At 47.2% G+C, this 20240-nt stretch overlaps 1 protein-coding gene and 1 long non-coding RNA gene across 2 annotated transcripts in view; one reads left to right on the top strand and one right to left on the bottom strand.

The window, feature by feature from the left end:
- Positions 1-616: 616 nt before the first annotated feature.
- Positions 617-20228, bottom strand: LOC146007701 (uncharacterized). The gene is made up of 2 exons (XR_014444388.1): positions 19430-20228; positions 617-3232 (listed from the first exon to the last, which is right to left on the bottom strand). It is a non-coding gene; the product is annotated as an uncharacterized LOC146007701 (long non-coding RNA).
- Positions 19918-20240, top strand: part of POLR3A (RNA polymerase III subunit A) — a 43935-nt gene continuing 43612 nt past the window's right edge. Inside the window, exon 1 of the mRNA XM_083146258.1 lies at positions 19918-20040. The gene's annotated coding sequence lies outside the window, so the exon portion shown is untranslated. The remainder of the gene's footprint in view (positions 20041-20240) is intronic.

Here is a 20240-nt window from a genome sequence, read left to right as displayed (position 1 = left end):
TGTGAGGTGCACACTGTGTGATGTCGGCTTGTGTTAATCAGTGGGCATCTATACCCTCTTCCTATGGGCACAGGGCAATCTCAACATCATTGAGGGCCCAGTGAATTATTTTGCCCAGGGGCCTTCACTGATGTTGAGATGGCCCTGAATATCTATATTTTTAAAGGTATCAGAAATACTCAGACTATTCTTGACATGTAACCTTATAAATAATGGAGATTTTAATTTAGTAACCTCTAACTATATGGATAGAAATATACAAACTATAAAGAGACCTTCTCTACCGAGGTATAGAATACAATGGTTTTGTGAATTAAAATTGAGATATATGGAGGGCTCTCCACACAGTTGAAAAGGAATATACGTGCCATTCAAAAGTATATGATTCTTTTTCAACAATCGATTACTTATGTTCTGAATCTTTATTTTGGAGAATTGTATCAGCAGAAATTAATGGACAGTTGTATGCAAGTGATGCATCCAGCCAGAGGTGGGTGGTTATGGCCAGAACAAGATGATATTAAAATGGAAGGAGTTGAAGTGTATTTGCGCTGCTGAGTGATAATACTAGAAACACAGTATATTCGGCTGGAGAAAATGAAGGATGGACACACTGTTGCTGTTTCAAACTTTATATAAAAATAAACATATAAATACAATATTTATACAATACATAAAAAATATAATAAAAATTGAATATATAGCAAATCTGATGCTGAATTGGGATCCCGATTTTATAAGTCGTAATAAATTTAGAAGGTTCAGCAATATTCAATTGATGAATAGGAATTTGCAATAATATGCATATAGTAATGATTTAGTGGTACCAATAAGGAGAATCCAATTTGTGCACAAAAAATATGGAAAAATATATGCAGACTGACCGATGCTTATGATAATTATAGCAATGGGAAAGCCGGCACGGTGGTGGGCAGTGGAAATCCAAGACACTGTGGCAGACAGCTTGTAGTGCTACCCACCATTGGGGTGGGAAGCACTGCTGAATTTTAAAAGACTGGCCGGATGCTGATTGGCTGAGAGAATTCAGTCTTTTGAAATTCAGCAGCATTTCTATCCCCGCCGGCAATTTAGTGCTGCCGCTGCCTGGATCATCCCTGATAAGTGATGGGAGGACTGCCGGGGCAGGAAGGTGCTCCGGGGAACCTGGGCAGGAGCGAATGAATAGTCGCTGGGCAGAGTCGGACTCCTCACACTCAGTATATTCTGCACATGTGGGCCTTTTAAAACAATGGTGATGAGGAAGCTCTGACACCGGCATCTGTATCTCGGGCACACAGTAGGAGTAGCGTCACTCCCTACATTGTATATAGATCATCCCTACCCCACTGCATGTTGAAAGGGTGGCTGGTGCTGACATGATCCACCAGAAGGAGGCGGCTATTGATAATGCCCTGTGCCAAATATCGTCCGGCCTGACCCCGGAGCTCACTCCCCTCCCTGAGTCACCCATATCGTGTGCATGCCCCAGTAGCTGACACTCGGACCGGTGTAACCCGTGTCAGTGCTGCTATAATCCCCCCTCCTGCCCATATATTGTGCCCCTGCCGGCTGTGTACTGCTGCTGTCTGCCGGTGGCATTGTGAGGTGCACACTGTGTGATGTCGGCTTGTGTTAATCAGTGGGCATCTATACCCTCTTCCTATGGGCACAGGGCAATCTCAACATCATTGAGGGCCCAGTGAATTATTTTGCCCAGGGGCCTTCACTGATGTTGAGATGGCCCTGAATATCTATATTTTTAAAGGTATTAGAAATACTCAGACTATTCTTGACATGTAACCTTATAAATAATGGAGATTTTAATTTAGTAACCTCTAACTATATGGATAGAAATATACAAACTATAAAGAGACCTTCTCTACCGAGGTATAGAATACAATGGTTTTGTGAATTAAAATTGAGATATATGGAGGGCTCTCCACAGAGTTGAAAAGGAATATACGTGCCATTCAAAAGTATATGATTCTTTTTCAACAATCGATTACTTATGTTCTGAATCTTTATTTTGGAGAATTGTATCAGCAGAAATTAATGGACAGTTGTATGCAAGTGATGCATCCAGCCAGAGGTGGGTGGTTATGGCCAGAACAAGATGATATTAAAATGGAAGGAGTTGAAGTGTATTTGCGCTGCTGAGTGATAATACTAGAAACACAGTATATTCGGCTGGAGAAAATGAAGGATGGACACACTGTTGCTGTTTCAAACTTTATATAAAAATAAACATATAAATACAATATTTATACAATACATAAAAAAATATAATAAAAATTGAATATATAGCAAATCTGATGCTGAATTGGGATCCCGATTTTATAAGCCGTAATAAATTTAGAAGGTTCAGCAATATTCAATTGATGAATAGGAATTTGCAATAATATGCATATAGTAATGATTTAGTGGTACCAATAAGGAGAATCCAATTTGTGCACAAAAAATATGGAAAAATATATGCAGACTGACCGATGCTTATGATAATTATAGCACAAGAAGGTTTTTTTTTGCGAATTTTAAACAAAACAAGATAATATGGTACCCATCTGAAAACATTGTTAGAATGGTAAATTACCTTGTACCATTTAATGCAAGGGTCTTTTTCATTTCCGGATGTATTTGCCAGTTAGTTTACAAAAATGGATGACCATCGACAGGTAAAGCGATCGATGGACATCCATACCATATTTCAACACCATCTATGGCAACGATGGCCATCCGTTAGAGCAGGCATGTCCAACGTTGGCCCTCCAGATGTTTTGAAACTACACATCCCAGCATGCTTTGCAATAGTTTTAGCATTTTCTAATAGCCAAACTGTGGCAAAGCATGCTGAGATGTGTAGTTTCACAACATCTGGAGGGCCAACGTTGGACATGCCTGCGTTAGAGTCACCAATACTGCTAGCCAGCTAGCAGTGCACTGACTGTACACCAGTGCCGTGTAGACCTGCACTCATTTCAGATTGTACATACGGATACACATGCTGGGCTGATGTAACTTTCCCACTGTGCTCCTCTTAACCTGACGTTGGCGGGAGCATCACAGTGCAATTAAGAAACTGAAAGGAGCAAGGGCTGTGGGAATTGTAGTTTATTCAATGCAGTGCACCCGGCTGCAGCAGCTGTGTTGTTAGAAGGCTTGCAGTAATAACAGTAGTGTCTAGATCCCCTTCAGTTTTCACAATTTTCCCATCATGCCCTGGGTCACCGCATACCTGGAGGGGGAATATAAATCTGTCAGTAATAACTGTATAAATCAGGGACGGGATGTACTAAAAGGAATGACAGTGGAATGACAGTGTTGTCTGCAGATAAGGAATGCCAATTGACTATAATGGGAGAAAATGACTTTTATATTAATATTTCTGAAATTATTGCACATATCAACTATATTTTTGGTATACTTCTTGCTAAGACCATTACACATATTTTACATGCAGAATGACGCGGAATGACGGCTGCATCCTATGGAATGACGGCCTTTTAATTCGCCATCCTGAAGCCAAAATAGCATTAAAGCAGCTCCATTATGCGATATTAAGACCCCGATGTTACGGTGATCCCCATAGCGCACGCGCTCATCCTTTTCCAAATATGCCCGCCTACACCCCTACTCTCGTAAACAAGTCACCTGACGCGGAATGACGGCTGCCTCCTATGGAATGACGGCCTTTTAATTCGCCATCCTGAAGCCAAAATAGCATTAAAGCAGCTCCATTATGCGATATTAAGACCCCGATGTTACGGTGATCCCCATAGCGCACGCGCTCATCCTTTTCCAAATATGCCCGCCTACACCCCTACTCTCGTAAACATGTCACCTGACGCGGAATGACGGCTGCCTCCTATGGAATGACGGCCTTTTAATTCGCCATCCTGAAGCCAAAATAGCATTAAAATAGCTCCATTATGCGATATTAAGACCCCGATGTTACGGTGATCCCCATAGCGCACGCGCTCATCCTTTTCCAAATATGCCCGCCTACACCCCTACTCTCGTAAACATGTCACCTGACGCGGAATGACGGCTGCCTCCTATGGAATGACAGCCTTTTAAATTGCCATCCTGAAGCCAAAATAGCATTAAAATAGCTCCATTATGCGATATTAAGACCCCGATGTTACGGTGATCCCCATAGCGCACGCGCTCATCCTTTTCCAAATATGTCCGCCTACACCCCTACTCTCGTTAACATGTCACCTGACGCGGAATGACGGCTGCCTCCTATGGAATGACGGCCTTTTAATTCGCCATCCTGAAGCCAAAATAGCATTAAAGCAGCTCCATTATGCGATATTAAGACCCTGATGTTACGGTGATCCCCATAGCGCACGCGCTCATCCTTTTCCAAATATGCCCGCCTACTCTCGTAAACATGTCACGTGACGCGGAATGACGGCTGCCTCCTATGGAGTGACGGCCTTTTAATTCGCCATCCTGAAGCCAAAATAGCATTAAAGCAGCTCCATTATGCGATATTAAGACCCCGATGTTACGGTGATCCCCATAGCGCACGCGCTCATCCTTTACCAAATATGTCCGCCTACACCCCTACTCTCGTAAACATGTCACCTGACGCGGAATGACGGCTGCATCCTATGGAATGACGGCCTTTTAATTCGCCATCCTGAAGCCAAAATAGCATTAAAATAGCTCCATTATGCGATATTAAGACCCCGATGTTACGGTGATCCCCATAGCGCACGCGCTCATCCTTTTCCAAATATGTCCGCCTACACCCCTACTCTCGTAAACATGTCACCTGACGCGGAATGACGGCTGCATCCTATGGAATGACGGCCTTTTAATTCGCCATCCTGAAGCCAAAATAGCATTAAAATAGCTCCATTATGCGATATTAAGACCCCGATGTTACGGTGATCCCCATAGCGCACGCGCTCATCCTTTTCCAAATATGCCCGCCTACACCCCTGCTCTCATAAACATGTCACATGACGCGGAATGACGGCTGCCTCCTATGGAATGACGGCCTTTTAATTCGCCATCCTGAAGCCAAAATAGCATTAAAATAGCTCCATTATGCGATATTAAGACCCCGATGTTACGGTGATCCCCATAGCGCACGCGCTCATCCTTTTCCAAATATGCCCGCCTACACCCCTGCTCTCATAAACATGTCACATGACGCGGAATGACGGCTTCCTCCTATGGAATGACGGCCTTTTAATTCGCCATCCTGTAGCCAAAATAGCATTAAAGCAGCTCCATTATGCGATATTAAGACCCCGATGTTACGGTGATCCCCATAGCGCACGCGCTCATCCTTTTCCAAATATGTCCGCCTATACCCCTACTCTCGTAAACATGTCACCTGACGCGGAATGACGGCTGCCTCCTATGGAATGACGGCCTTTTAATTCGCCATCCTGAAGCCAAAATAGCATTAAAGCAGCTCCATTATGCGATATTAAGACCCCGATGTTACGGTGATCCCCATAGCGCACGCGCTCATCCTTTTCCAAATATGTCCGCCTACACCCCTACTCTCGTAAACATGTCACCTGACGCGGAATGACGGCTGCATCCTATGGAATGACGGCCTTTTAATTCGCCATCCTGAAGCCAAAATAGCATTAAAATAGCACAGTGGAATGACAGTGGAATGACAGTGTTGTCTGCAGATAAGGAATGCCAATTGACTATAATGGGAGAAAATGAATTTTATATTAATATTTCTGAAATTATTGCACATATCAACTATATTTTAGGTATACTTCTTGCTAAGACCATTACACATATTTTACATGCAGAATGACACGGAATGACGGCTGCCTCCTATGGAATGACGGCCTTTTAATTCGCCATCCTGAAGCCAAAATAGCATTAAAGCAGCTCCATTATGCGATATTAAGACCCCGATTTTACTATGATCCAATAAGCGCACACACTAACCTCTTTCCGTATACGCCTGCCTACACCCCTACTCTTATTAATATGTCAAATTACTTTGTTTTTTTTTGGGTACTTGTGTGTTATTGCGGTGCCCGTTACGTAGCGTCCCTGTCAAAATAGGCGTAGTGTTCCCGCGGCCAGCGTAGTTTAGTGTTCCCGCCCGTCGAGCCGGAGCTTACGTAGTTAGCGTAGTCAGTCAGTGTTATGCAGTTAGCGTAGTCAGTGATCGCATATTGTATTGTGTGGGAACCATTGACCATTTTAACCTGCCTGACATGACAGGTGTGAATGTGTTCCTGAAACACCCCCACTATCCACGCCAGCCCAAAGTGCGGTGAGTGCAGCGTCAAGCATCCTCCTGACCCTTTCATACCCCCACTATTGCCGCGCTTCGGACTCGGTGGCTCGCTGCGCTTGCCACACTTTTCTAAAATCAACTCCCCGCTGACGTGGATAGTGGGGGTATGAAAAGGTCGGGAGGACATGTAACACATCAACGCGTCCCCTTTGCGGGGCTTGCTACGCTCGCCACGCTTCAGGCTGACGTGGATAGTGGGGGTTTTAAATGGAGGCATTTGCCAGTAAGTAACATGGAGCACTGGCAAATGACTCCTTTATTGTGCATGAGACGCACTTGCTGCCAAACCCCCCCCCCCCTTTGCGCAGGAGACGCACGTGCTACCGAACCCCTAACCCTGCCGTACCCTGCCGCAATAATTACTGAGACGTCTCAGACCTGCATGATCCCCTCTCCGCTGGTGTCTGCCAGCGCAGGGGATCTGGCGGTTACCAGCGTTGTGTGAGAGGCACTCACTAGGCTGGCCAGGGATGCTGGGGACAGAGCCGCAGCTCTCCTGGGGACAGTACGCTGGCTAGCTGCCTGATGGGGACACTGCGCTGACTACGCAGGGCTGCCGCGGAGTCACTACGCTGACTACGCTAGGCAGCTTTTGGGCTACGCTAACGTAGCTTAGCCTGCGCTGAAAAGGTAGCATAGCCAGGCACTGTGATAATACACAATTACCAGGTTTTTTTTTTCACAAAAGTGCTTGAAGTGTGGCAGTAAACAACTTTATGACATACCGCCAGATCTGGCCACCATTTTGATCTTGCCGGTGAAAGAAAAATAGCAGCCTTGGGATTGAGTATGGCATCCCAGCTCTGGAAAAGTAGCATCATTATGTGTAGAGGTGTCCCTCTGTGGACAGGTGTCCATCAGCATTGGCCAAGCTGGTATGTACTGTAGGTTGAGCATGGTCCTGGCTGTAACTTTTTAGTTAGCACTGGGGCGGTGGGTATGCTGGCATTCACAATACTCACCCCTGCATACCGACTACCACCAGGAGTATTGCCCCAGAATACCAAGATCATTGGAAATGCCTACGGCGGAATGTTGAATGCAAGTATGTGCGTTAGGAATGGCTGGGGGGGGGGGGGGTTAAGGTTTAGGCACTAGGGATGACATAGGTCAATTCTGGGTAGGTGGGCGTTAGGGTTATGCACTTAGAAATGTTTTTTTTTTTTTTTTTCCAATAATAACTTTTTATTGAGTCTTGAACACATATAACAATAGAATCAGTAACCAATGTTTGGTTTTGGTTTCGATTGTGCAAAATATCTGAATAAATTGTAAAAAGACATTACAATTACATAGGTGTGAAACATACAAGAGTTTTAAATTTATGAGTTAAGAAGAGAAAAGGAGGAAAGTGCGGAGAGAAAAATAAGAAGATAAAAGATGAAAAGAGGGAAAGAAAGGGGTGAAAAGGAAAGGAAAAGGTCCTGGGGTGAGTTATGAGGCGGAGAGGTCCAATAGGCAGGGGGCCATAAGGGGACAACTAGCTCCTAAGTAGAGCCGTCATCCACAGAGTGCGGAGGGGATAGAAGGGTTGCTGGGTCTGCAGTGTCTGTGTGAGACAGTGGAAGGCCATGGGACTCCCTATATTCACTCCATTTAAACCTATTGACGAAGATGTATATTTAACGTTGGATGTCTCGAATAGAAAATGCTTATGAATACTAGAAATTATATGTGGCATGGAAGGGACATCTAAGGATTTCCAAAGTTGACCTATGGCAGCTTTGGTGGCTATCAGAATGTGTCGAAGAATGTATAGGTCTCCCTTGGGAAGCTGCATACAATGATGTAGTAGAGCTATTATTGGGTCCAAAGGGATACTAACTCTCAAAACATCACTAATAAGGGAGAACACTTCACCCCACAGCGGACGTATTAACGCACATTCCCAGAAGATGTGGTACAGGGAACCCACACTGCCACAGCTCCTCCAGAAAAGTTTGGAGACGGTGGGCCAGATCCCGTGGAGCCGCTGGGGGGTGAAGTACGCTCTGTGGCACAACCTGTAAAACATCTCAGAGTGGTAGAGGCATCTAGACATTTTAAAGCCAGAGTAGAGAATAGCGTTCCACTCCTCCTCCGTGAAGGTAGTGGACAGATCCACCTCCCACTTCAGCTGGGCCGGTAATTTACCTTTTTTCCCTTTAGTAACCAAGTATCTATACCATCTTGAAATACCCCCTCTATGGTTCTGTGAAGTCAAATAAGAGAGTACGTAATTAGGGAAGGAGGGGCTGGCCGTGGTACTTTTAAATGAGGATGACAACCAGTGCCGTATTTGAAGGTATTTATAAAAGTCCTGCTTGAGTACCCCGTATCTCTCCTGTAAAGAAGAGAACTGTAAAAGATTACCCTCGTGGTACATCTGTCTAAGGGACACTATTCCTGCCTCTATCCAAGAGTCTAGCTTCAGATTGGGAATGAGTCTCGATATAGCTTTAAGTGACAGGTCGGGTCCAGGCAGGGAAACTCCCTCCGCGCCAGTGATAGCTTTATGCCAAACCGTTACCGTAGCTTTGATAGATGTCCCAGGGCCAGACCATTTAGGGGAGACCTGAGGGGGAATCCAAAATAGGTCGTTTAGGCCCAGTCTTGGGGAGAAAGAGCGTTCTATCACCACCCAAGGCTTAGGGGAGTGCGGCGCGAACCAGTCTCTAGCTTGACTAAGCCGACAAGCCAATTGATATCTCTCGATATCCGGATAGGCCACTCCCCCCCTGTCCTTAGGCAGCGAGAGCACTCCTCTGGAGATCCTGGGCCTGGAACCCTTCCAAATGTATTTAGAAAATAAGGCATTGAATTTACAAATAAGAGAAGTAGGGAGGATCCGAGGGATAGCTCTGAACAAATACATGAGCTTAGGTAGCAAGACCATCTTTGACGCTGCTACTCTACCTAACCAGGAGATCTCGTGTATGGACCATTCAGTAATGAGCTTTTCAAAAGCATTCAGTAAAGGGATAAAATTACAATCTATAATATTGAGATCCCAAGCTACATGCACCCCCAGATATTTAATCGATTTGTTCTGCCAGGCATATTGGTATTTGTCTTTTAATACTGTAGTTACCGCGGGAGGGATATGCAGTTGGAGGGCTTCAGTCTTAGAGGTATTAAGCTTATAAAAGGATACTTTGGAATATTCCTCCAGAGTCTCGTGTAGAGCAGGGAGGGAGCTCTCAGGATCCAGAAGACATAAAAGTATGTCATCTGAAAACATACAAATTTTATGGGGAATCTCACCCACAACTGGGCCCACTATTTGGCTGTTTGTCCTAATTTTTTCCGCCAAAGGTTCTATAGCCAGAACGAAAATTAGTGGGGACAGGGGGCAACCCTGTCTGGTCCCGTTGGTAATATTAAAGCTAGAGGACAGGCAGCCGTTCACGAAGACCCTTGCGGAAGGACAGGAATACAGGGCAAGTATGGAATTCAAAAATCTACCTTCTATCCCAAAATGCATCAGAACCGAACTAAGATAACCCCAATGGAGCCTATCGAACGCTTTCTCAGCGTCAAGAGAAAGCAACAATAAGGGCTCTAGATTCATATTACAGTACTCCACAATATCAAAAACCCTTCTTGTATTATCCGGTGCCTGCCTCCCCGGGACAAATCCCACCTGATCGGCTGCCACCAAAGCAGGAAGCAGAGGAGCCAAACGATTGGCGACTAATTTAGCGTATAGTTTAAGGTCCGTGTTTAAAAGGGCTATAAGGCAAAAGTTCTGGGCCGAGGTTGCAGGTTTACCAGGTTTGGGGATCGCCACTATTCTCGCCTCAAGCATTTCCCTAGGGAAGCCCTTGGATTCCGAGGCTTCACTAAAGACAGTTAACAGTACAGGGATAAGTTCTGACTTGAAGCATTTATAGAAGGTGGAGGGATATCCATCCGGGCCAGGGGCTTTATCTCGTGGCAAAGAGTCGATAGCAGCCTCTATTTCGGAAGTGGACCAGGGAGAGCATAGAGACAGCGATGTCTCGGTCCAATTTTGGGAGATTGATGCTGTTCAGAAAGTTATCTATGTCGGCTGTCGTGGGTTGGTAAGTAAGTGGGTCTGAGTTGAGATTATATAGCTGTGAGTAGTAATCAGCGAAGGTATTCGCAATGCTAAAAGGGTCTACCACTCTCGAGCCCTGGGAGTTAATTAGAAGGTTAATTTTTGCCCTGGCTCTATGGCCTCTTAATTTCCTCGCCAAAAGGCGCCCCGCTTTATTCCCAAAAATGTAAAACCGCTGATTTAATTTGGCTAGATTCTTTTGTACTTCTTGCATAGAAAATGAATTAACTTTATCTCTAGCTTGAACCAGTTCTTTATGTAGAGCCCTATCTGAGGGGTTCGCTTTATGGGCAGACTCCAATCTAGTTAATTCTTCTTCAGCTAGTAAGCGCTCTTTGATTTGAGCCTTTTTTAACCTGGAGGCTGCCTGAATGGCAGAACCTCGGATTACCGCTTTGAGCGAACACCAATGATTGAATATGGAGGTGTCGTTGGGGTGATTAGTAGAGATATAGGAAGTAAGAGCGTCCTTAATAAACTGAAGGGATTCAGGGTGGGACAAGGCCGATTTACCCAGTCTCCAGGGGCCCGGGGGAGCTCTATAGCGAGATTGATCCCAGGAGATAAACAAGGGGGCATGGTCCGACCAAGTAATGGGTAGTATTTCAATTTTACGTAGAGATTCTAAAATCCATTTATCTGTTAGCGCTAAGTCTATCCTAGAATAAGTTTGGTGAGGGTGAGAGAAGAACGTATAATCTCGCTTCCCTTGGTGCTTAGCACGCCAAGCATCATGTAGGTCAAATTCATTAATGATCTGCCTAAACCTGGAGGAGTGGTCTGCTGCTTGGGTCCCCCTTCTAGAGCAATGGCCCGATCTATCAATATTGGGGTCCAAGACCATATTGAAGTCTCCCAGAACAATGAGGGCTCCCCTTGTATGCTTCTGCACCAATGCACAGAGTCTCCTTACGAACTTTACCTGCCCAGTATTTGGAGCATAGCAGGCAACCAGGGTTACCTCCACTTCATCCAATTTACCCACTAAAATGATAAATCTGCCCTCCGAATCAGAGTGTTGAAAAGAGAGTGTAAAAGGACAGTGAACAGAAAACAGAATTGCAACACCAGCTTTCTTAAGGGGACCATTGGCTGAATAACACTGGGGATATCTAGCATCTGAGAACTTAGGAGGGGACGATTTCTTAAAGTGTGTTTCTTGTAGTGCAACTATATGAGCCTTCAATTTATGGAAGGTGGCCAGAGCAACTCTGCGTTTATGGGGGGAATTGAGCCCCTTCACATTCAGCGATAGAATGTTAACCATAATCTAACTTGGGTAAAAGTTTAACTATCTAGGCAGAGTACAATCTCATAATAACTCACCCACACCGGGACCCCGAGAGGAGGGATAGTAAGAAGAAAGGATAGGTTAAGCAGGGAGAATAGGAGACAGAGATGTAAAGACAGCGACTCTAAGAAGAGTCGAGAAGAGGCACCAAGCAAAAAGTACCTCACACATAGTTCAAAAAGGGGGGTAGTGGCCTAACACCCCAAGGTAGTTAAATCCAAACTAGTATTAAAACAGGCTTAAACAGACTATACTAAACTCTACCGATCTCCTTAATGCCAATATCAAACATTGCAGGAATAAGATAATAGAAATGCAACAGGGACACAGAGCCCTTGCTCATAGGTTAAAACATAACGGGGATCAGGAGGCCCCCTTCGGAGGTCCCCACGGTAGTTTTAATATTACAATATATTTAAACGACATTAGACCAAGTGCTGAGGCCCGCCACAGACAGCAGGCCCTCCGCTCACTCCTCGGCACGTCCCCCAAGTCGGCATAGACTAGTGAACAGATACAGTGCGCCAACAGGAGGTATAGGGCGCATCTTAGAGGACACCTGGAGCGCTCCAAGGAGAGACCGGGGCCGGCCTGCCACATGCAGTGCAATTAACGGTTTGCTACATCAGACATGGCTAATAACATAAGTACGTTGTAAAACAATTATGCTCTATATGCTTAATTCAACAGGATAATTAGGGCTATGTGGGCACTATTAATAAAAGACGTATCACAGGGTATCCACTTTCCAAATAATTTGGGAATACCACCAGCGAGAAGGCGCCATTGGGCGCGTCCTTCCCCACCGGCGTGGACTTACTCCACCGTCGACCAGTCCTGCTGAAGCCGGCGGTTTGGAGAGTCCCCTGGGTGAGTTACCGGGATGTTCCATTTCTGCAATATTTTCAAACCGTCCTCCATTGAGGAGATAGAGATGGTTGACCCCTCACGTACAATCAGTAGTCGAGTCGGGAAACCCCAACGGTAAAGGACATTGGCCTTCCTGAGCGATAAGGTAATAGGTTGTAGCGCTCTCCTCTTAGCTAAGGTTGCCTGCGACAGGTCCCCAAACAACTGATAGGAGCCCAAGGCAGCAGCTGTCTCAGAGGAGGGTCTCGCCGCTTTTAGGAGAGCCTCTTTAATGTGGTAGAAATGTACACGCATGAGGACGTCTCTGGGTGCACCCTCAGGGGCGTTGATGGCTCGTGGAAGCCTATGAATCCGGTCTATCAACAGGTCGGAAGCCGAGGCCGATGGAAGGAGCTTCTTGAAAATCTCCAAAGTCACATCATGAAGGCTACTGTTAGAGACGTTGTCAGGAATGCCCCTTAGCTTAAGGTTATTCCTGCGGGAGCGATCCTCCAAGTCTGCAACTTTATCCCGTAACAAGGCGACTTCCGTCTCCAGATCAATCAAATCGTTATGGGAAGCAACCACCTCCCCCATTTTCAACTCCGAAGCATCCGTACGTTCTCCCAGTTCGTTTATGGAACGCTGGCACGACTGTAGGGATGTACGTATTTCCGCGGATACTTCATCTTTCAGTTGTGTAAGTAGAAATTTCAAGGTGCCAACTGTCAGCGCCTCATCATCAGGAAGCTCCCTGCAGGTTGGGGTCTCCAGAGGAGAAGCCAGGGAAGGGGCTGACGTAGGGAATAGTGAAGTGGGAGACGATGTGGAAGGTGGAGCATTTTCAGATTTAGAGGATCTGGGAGACGGTTTGAAAAAAGCCACCTGGGACACTGTCTTAGACACCTTGTTTTTGCGCGATCTCATAATGGCGAAGGCAGGAACATAGACTTCTCTTAAATCAATTCCTTAATAGGGTCAAGGGGGTCGGTAGCAATTTCACATAAACAGAACTGTCAGGCTGCACTCATGCAGAAAGAGGACAGTCTCACAGCATCCGCCTTGACATAATGGGGTGAATGGGAGGCCGTCACATCAAATGTACACAAGACCCATTCCTGAGAACACTGACTCCCCAATGGGCTGAATGATAAGGTAGGGATTCACAGCTAGCAGGAGGGGGGTGAGATCACTGTGTCCCGATCAATTCTGGTTGTAGCAGTATAGTGAAGTAAGGAGCAGTAGTGTAGATTCAGAGTAGGTGGCGCACAGGAGACACTTATTTTGTGTACCCACTATCTCATGCCCAGGCTGAGCTTACCCTGCAGTACAGTACAGAGGGGCTTGCCACCCAGTATGTGAGTGAAGGCAGTGCAGTACAGTAATATGCCCTGTGAGGTGTTATATTAATGTAGGCTAGGGTAGCTGTAAAGAAGGCACTGAGTGCCACTTACTGCAGCTTGCTGGGGGCAGCTGGGGGTCTGCAGGAATCCGTGTGGAGCACAGTATGCCGGGGCAGAGCAGCAGAGGTCTTAGGCTGCAGCTCCGGATCCAAGATGGCCGCCATCTCCCTGAAGCAGAGGGGATCACAACAGGGAGGACTCCTCGGGCGACAGCAGCAGATCCTCAGCCCGCTGCCAGCCTCCTCCCGCTCCTGGGTGGGCTGCACGGGCTGCTGGGGGTCTCTGCTTCACTCCAGCCACTCCGGGCGCGGCTGGCTGGACCCGGAACCGCGTCGCGGGCAGCCGCAAAACTCGAGGCCCCGGCTCCACCACCGCGAGTAGGCCGCAACCCGTGGGGACTCCGGGAATGTCCCCCGGCTCTGCGGCACTAGTCAGCTGTGCGAGGGGGCCCCGGGCAAGTGATCCGGGGCAGTTGTGGGTAGGGATGAGGCTCTGGGCACCAGGTTTTGGCCTTGATAGTGGGAGCTCCAGCAGCCCACGTCTGCTCAGCTCAGCGTCCTGGCCACGCCCCCCCCAAATGTGTTTAAGGCTAGGCTTTGGGGTGGGAGGGTTCGGTTTAGTAAGCAGAGTACTAGGGTTAGTCTGTGTGGTTGGGGGAAGGTTAGGGATAGGAAGGGGCTGTAAAGTATACTTACAAGACCCCTTTCAGGATTCCGTCTTACAGGATGCCGGTGTTGGTTTTCTGACTGTCAGCATCCTCACTGCCACTCATTCATGTGTATTTCATCTCTTAAGGCCCCCATACACTACACAATTTGGGCCCGATTTCACCCGATTCTGGAGGATCGGGCCAAGAAATCGGGTGAAATTGCCCAAATCGCGTAGGGTATGACATCCGATCTCATCCGATGCGTGGTCCCGTGCGCAACGGATCAGATCTGGATGTCGGACGGTCTGCACATAAGATAAATCTTATGTGCAGCCGGCATTGAGCTGGTCTGGGTGAGTGGGGACCAGAGACCGGAGAGCAGGGTCCGGTCCGTGGGTGATGCAGAGGGGGTAGTCAGCTAGTGGCAGGAGAGGTGGCGGGGATCGGGGTCCGGTCCAGCTGCAGGAGGGGTAGTGGGCTAGCGGGTGGACTGGATAGGTAGCGACAGGCGGGAGCGCACGGCACAAAGCAGAGTCCAGGTATCGGCGAGCGGGAGAATAGGAAACATCCTATTCAAAAGACTGGGTGGGCAGGGCGGTCGCTGATTGGCTGAGCTCTCGGGCAATCAGCGTCCGCCCAGTCTCTCCGGTCTCTGGTCCCCGCTCCCCCAGGCGGACCCTGACCCCCCCCCCCCCCCCGCCGCAAGCTCCCCCTAGACCCTGCTCTCCTGCAGCTCCCCCGGATTTGAATCGATCCGATTTATCATATGCAAAAAATGGCACATCAAGTGCCAAATCATATCAGGAGCTGCCGGGGGGAGCTCAGTGGAAGTCGGGGCCGACATTAGGCCGACTTGTCCTAATGTCCCGGCAAAGTGTAAAAAATCACACACATCATCTATAGGGATGTGGGACCATTTGTAGACAACAAGTAGATGGTTCCCACACAATACAATATGCGATCACTGACTACGCTAACTGCATAACACTGACTAACTACGCTAACTACGTAAGCTCCGGCTCGACGGGCGGGAACACTAAACTACGCTGGCCGCGGGAACACTACGCCTATTTTGACAGGGACGCTACGTAACGGGCACCGCAATAACACACAAGTACCAAAAAAAAAACAAAGTAATTTGACATATTAATAAGAGTAGGGGTGTAGGCAGGCGTATACGGAAAGAGGTTAGTGTGTGCGCTTATTGGATCATAGTAAAATCGGGGTCTTAATATCGCATAATGGAGCTGCTTTAATGCTATTTTGGCTTCAGGATGGCGAATTAAAAGGCCGTCATTCCATAGGAGGCAGCCGTCATTCCGCGTCACGTGACATGTTTACGAGAGCAGGGGTGTAGGCGGACATATTTGGAAAAGGATGAGCGCGTGCGCTATGGGGATCACCGTAACATCGGGGTCTTAATATCGCATAATGGAGCTGCTTTAATGCTATTTTGGCTTCAGGATGGCGAATTAAAAGGCCGTCATTCCATAGGAGGCAGCCGTCATTCCGCGTCATTCTGCATGTAACATATGTGTAATGGTCTTAGCAAGAAGTATACCTAAAATATAGTTGATATGTGCAATAATTTCAGAAATATTAATATAAAAGTCATTTTCTCCCATTATAGTCAATTGGCATTCCTTATCTGCAGACAACACTGTCATTCCACTGTCATTCCACTGTGCTATTTTAATGCTATTTTGGCTTCAGGATGGCGAATTAAAAGGCCGTCATTCCATAGGAGGCAGCCGTCATTCCGCGTCATGTGACATGTTTACGAGAGCAGGGGTGTAGGCGGGCATATTTGGAAAAGGATGAGCGCGTGCGCTATGGGGATCACCGTAACATCGGGGTCTTAATATCGCATAATGGAGCGGCTTTAATGCTATTTTGGCTTCAGGATGGCGAATTAAAAGGCCGTCATTCCATAGGATGCAGCCGTCATTCCGCGTCAGGTGACATGTTTACGAGAGTAGGGGTGTAGGCGGACATATTTGGAAAAGGATGAGCGCGTGCGCTATGGGGATCACCGTAACATCGGGGTCTTAATATCGCATAATGGAGCTATTTTAATGCTATTTTGGCTTCAGGATGGCGAATTAAAAGGCCGTCATTCCATAGGAGGAAGCCGTCATTCCGCGTCAGGTGACATGTTTATGAGAGTAGGGGTGTAGGCGGGCATATTTGGAAAAGGATGAGCGCGTGCGCTATGGGGATCACCGTAACATCGGGGTCTTAATATCGCATAATGGAGCTGCTTTAATGCTATTTTGGCTTCAGGATGGCGAATTAAAAGGCCGTCATTCCATAGGATGCAGCCGTCATTCCGCGTCAGGTGACATGTTTACTAGAGTAGGGGTGTAGGCGGACATATTTGGAAAAGGATGAGCGCGTGCGCTATGGGGATCACCGTAACATCGGGGTCTTAATATCGCATAATGGAGCTGCTTTAATGCTATTTTGGCTTCAGGATGGCAAATTAAAAGGCCGTCATTCCATAGGAGGAAGCCGTCATTCCGCGTCACGTGACATGTTTATGAGAGTAGGGGTGTAGGCGGGCATATTTGGAAAAGGATGAGCGCGTGCGCTATGGGGATCACCGTAACATCGGGGTCTTAATATCGCATAATGGAGCTGCTTTAATGCTATTTTGGCTTCAGGATGGCGAATTAAAAGGCCGTCATTCCATAGGATGCAGCCGTCATTCCGCGTCAGGTGACATGTTTACTAGAGTAGGGGTGTAGGCGGACATATTTGGAAAAGGATGAGCGCGTGCGCTATGGGGATCACCGTAACATCGGGGTCTTAATATCGCATAATGGAGCTGCTTTAATGCTATTTTGGCTTCAGGATGGCAAATTAAAAGGCCGTCATTCCATAGGAGGAAGCCGTCATTCCGCGTCAGGTGACATGTTTACGAGAGTAGGGGTGTAGGCGGACATATTTGGAAAAGGATGAGCGCGTGCGCTATGGGGATCACCGTAACATCGGGGTCTTAATATCGCATAATGGAGCTATTTTAATGCTATTTTGGCTTCAGGATGGCGAATTAAAAGGCCGTCATTCCATAGGATGCAGCCGTCATTCCGCGTCAGGTGACATGTTTACGAGAGTAGGGGTGTAGGCGGACATATTTGGAAAAGGATGAGCGCGTGCGCTATGGGGATCACCGTAACATCGGGGTCTTAATATCGCATAATGGAGCTATTTTAATGCTATTTTGGCTTCAGGATGGCGAATTAAAAGGCCGTCATTCCATAGGAGGAAGCCGTCATTCCGCGTCATTCTGCATGTAACATATGTGTAATGGTCTTAGCAAGAAGTATACCTAAAATATAGTTGATATGTGCAATAATTTCAGAAATATTAATATAAAAGTCATTTTCTCCCAATATAGTCAATTGGCATTCCTTATCTGCAGACAACACTGTCATTCCACTGTGCTATTTTAATGCTATTTTGGCTTCAGGATGGCGAATTAAAAGGCCGTCATTCTATAGGAGGCAGCCGTCATTCCGCGTCATGTGACATGTTTATGAGAGCAGGGGTGTAGGCGAGCATATTTGGAAAAGGATGAGCGCGTGCGCTATGGGGATCACCGTAACATCGGGGTCTTAATATCGCATAATGGAGCTGCTTTAATGCTATTTTGGCTACAGGATGGCGAATTAAAAGGCCGTCATTCCATAGGAGGAAGCCGTCATTCCGCGTCAGGTGACATGTTTACGAGAGTAGGGGTGTAGGCGGACATATTTGGAAAAGGATGAGCGCGCGCGCTATGGGGATCACCGTAACATCGGGGTCTTAATATCGCATAATGGAGCTATTTTAATGCTATTTTGGCTTCAGGATGGCGAATTAAAAGGCCGTCATTCCATAGGAGGCAGCCGTCATTCCGCGTCATTCTGCATGTAACATATGTGTAATGGTCTTAGCAAGAAGTATACCTAAAATATAGTTGATATGTGCAATAATTTCAGAAATATTAATATAAAAGTCATTTTCTCCCATTATAGTCAATTGGCATTCCTTATCTGCAGACAACACTGTCATTCCACTGTCATTCCACTGTGCTATTTTAATGCTATTTTGGCTTCAGGATGGCGAATTAAAAGGCCGTCATTCCATAGGATGCAGCCGTCATTCCGCGTCAGGTGACATGTTTACGAGAGTAGGGGTGTAGGCGGACATATTTGGAAAAGGATGAGCGCGTGCGCTATGGGGATCACCGTAACATCGGGGTCTTAATATCGCATAATGGAGCTATTTTAATGCTATTTTGGCTTCAGGATGGCGAATTAAAAGGCCGTCATTCCATAGGAGGAAGCCGTCATTCCGCGTCATTCTGCATGTAAAATATGTGTAATGGTCTTAGCAAGAAGTATACCTAAAATATAGTTGATATGTGCAATAATTTCAGAAATATTAATATAAAATTCATTTTCTCCCATTATAGTCAATTGGCATTCCTTATCTGCAGACAACACTGTCATTCCACTGTCATTCCTTTTAGTATATCCCATCAGGGACTGCATACAGGTTCGCTAGCTCAAATAATAAACTTCTGATTCCTAATATACACAACTGAAAATTGGATAAAAAAAATGGCTACATCAAAAAGGAACACGAGACCTACACAAGCAGCATAATGCGGGCCCAGTGCGAGCACTAGGGATATACCAGGAGAGAATAGGAGACACGCGGATAGACCATAAATTACGGAGTGAATGTGACATGCAGCGCTGCTCTCAGCAACACACGGGAAGGAGCCGCGCACGTACACCTGCACTCAGGTGAGTGGGACAGAGTCCGGAATCACAGTGACAGTAGCCACCTTCCCCAACCAAGCCTGGGCCCATCTCATCAGACACCATCCACCGCTTACCGCTCAGTCTCCTCCGCCGCCAGCTCTGGCTAGGAGCCGGTGTGATTTCCACGGCTCCCCTCCGTAAGTCTTCCGAGGAAACCATCGTTGTCTTGGAAAGAGAACTGCTTACCCGGCCCGGTAGTCCCCGACATCTTCCTCTTTCTTCCGCAGCAGCGCTGACACTTCCCGCCTTCAGACAAACTTGAAATGAAGAAGCCGGGCACATGGAGCAGCAGTGATTATATCCTCATACTGTACATCATGTGATCAACCTCTGACGACCTCATGAGGGGGAGGAGTCTGAAGATCAGAACAGGCGCCTGTGCTGGCTGGAGGTTCGGAAGTGCCGCGGTAACACATCACCAGTGGCTTCCGGAAATTGGGGGCGTGCCTTTCCGGCGTGTGGCAGGCCCCCCAGCGCCTGAGAGCGGAACGCACTACATTTCCCAGAATCCCACGCATCCCCGCCCTGACGCTTGTTACTGTTGCCAGGGTAACAGAGGCAAGATGGCGGCATGCTGTCGGCAGAGAGTGACCTGCCGGGTGACAACAACAAGCCCGCTAAACTATATAGTGGTCGGTCACGTGCTGGTGACAGTGTGGCGGGTCAACTAGTGTCCGGCAGGCAGGTCAGCTAGCGGGCGTCAGACTGACTGGCGCCTGAAAAGCCCGCGCAGTTTGTTGTTAGCATGGGCAAGCAAGCGGGTCAGCTAGCGTCCGGCAGACTGACTGGCGCTTGCAAAGCCCACGCAGTATCGTGCAGTATGTTGTAGCATGGGCACTGGCAGACTGAACGGCGTCTGAAAAGCCCGCTGCCGTATAGTGGTCA

This window comes from Crinia signifera, chromosome 6 (assembly GCF_055691185.1).
Source record: "Crinia signifera chromosome 6, ASM5569118v1, whole genome shotgun sequence".
NCBI classification, from domain to species: Eukaryota; Metazoa; Chordata; class Amphibia; order Anura; family Myobatrachidae; genus Crinia; species Crinia signifera.
This window is presented reverse-complemented; position numbering and strand designations above follow the sequence as displayed.